At 23.9% G+C, this 1,446-nt stretch overlaps 1 long non-coding RNA gene across 1 annotated transcript; it reads left to right on the plus strand.

The window, feature by feature from the left end:
* The first annotated feature begins 906 nt into the window (after positions 1-906).
* LOC114076033 lies at positions 907-1,446 on the plus strand. The gene is made up of 2 exons (XR_003576299.1): positions 907-1,057; positions 1,157-1,446. It is a non-coding gene; the product is annotated as an uncharacterized LOC114076033 (long non-coding RNA).

Below are 1,446 nucleotides of genomic sequence, written 5' to 3' on the forward strand. Positions count from 1 at the left end.
ATATATTATTTAAAAATCATAATAAGTGACACAACTATATAAAAATAACTTGAAAAATATTTTGAATTTTATAAAGTCAATTATTTCAAATCGTTTGAAATTTAGAAAGCTCGTTGATTAATATATATTGTGCATGATCAAAATTGGGTGTCAACACTTCCTTTGAAATTTATGTCCCTTTCTAGTTCTAAATTTTCAAATGACCATATATTTCTTTCAATTTAGTACTTGCTCACCTTATTTACTTAATCAAGTATTCTTACTTAATTGTAAGAATACTTTTTACATTTCAAAATGATTTTCCAAAAATTGTTTCATAAAACTTTAAAAATCAATTTATTTTTGAAAAAATATTTTTTTCAAAATCATTTTTCAAAAAATCTATTATCTGTTACATGGGAAAAAAACATGATATCCCCTCAAATTTATGATTCTTATGGAAAAGTATAATCTGAAAAAATTAAACTTTGAACACATAGGATTTGTTGTTACAATTAATAGTTCTCAATATTCTTCCTATTCTTGCTGTAATAAATTATTCTTTGAACAATTATTATTAATTGTAGCAAGGAATCTAAGAAAATAATTTATACTTTGTACATCTAAGATTTGGTTCTACAATTAATAGTTTTTCATATTACTCATATGTATATATTTGTTGTTACAATTAATACTTTTCCATATTATTCATATGTATATATTTGTTGTTACAATTAATAGTTTTCCATATTATTCATATGTATATATTTGTTGTTACAATTAATAGTCCTCCATGTTATTCATATGTATATATTTGTTGTTACAATTAATAGTCCTCCAATTTATTCATATGTATATATTTGTTGTTACAATTAATAGTTTTTCCATATTATTCTTCATATATATTGACTTCAAAAGTAAATCTTCCTCAATTGGCAAGTTAATTAAATATTTTTCATTGAGGCTCTACCATTATAAAGAAAAGTAGAGGGACTATTTTATTCACCACAAAATTATTCAATGGAAAATTTTGGTGCATCTTTTCGCTGTTCTATTTTTCTCATTATTTGTATCTATGGTATGTATTCATCTATAATTTTTCTTATTTATATTTGTTCAAAATTAAATTAACATATGCGACTAATTAAATTTGTAATTCGTAATCTTGATCTTGCAGGCGTGTTGATGATGAAACAAGTGAATGGCGATGATACATGTGATGAATTTTTTCCTTGTGCTATTCCTTGTTCACAAATATCACCATCTTGCTTATCATTTTGTAAACAACGTTATGGAAAACTTGTAGTTGGTTCAAGGTGTGATGACGAAGGTCCAGGACATTATACTTGTATTTGCACCCTCAGTATATCTTGTCATCTTCTTACTTAGTTATTACAAATACATAAATTATTAGCTCTTCTACAAAGAAAAAAAAAATAAATGAAAAAGTATAATTTTATTTCAAAA

This window comes from Solanum pennellii, chromosome 2 (assembly GCF_001406875.1).
Source record: "Solanum pennellii chromosome 2, SPENNV200".
Classification (NCBI taxonomy): domain Eukaryota; kingdom Viridiplantae; phylum Streptophyta; class Magnoliopsida; order Solanales; family Solanaceae; genus Solanum; species Solanum pennellii.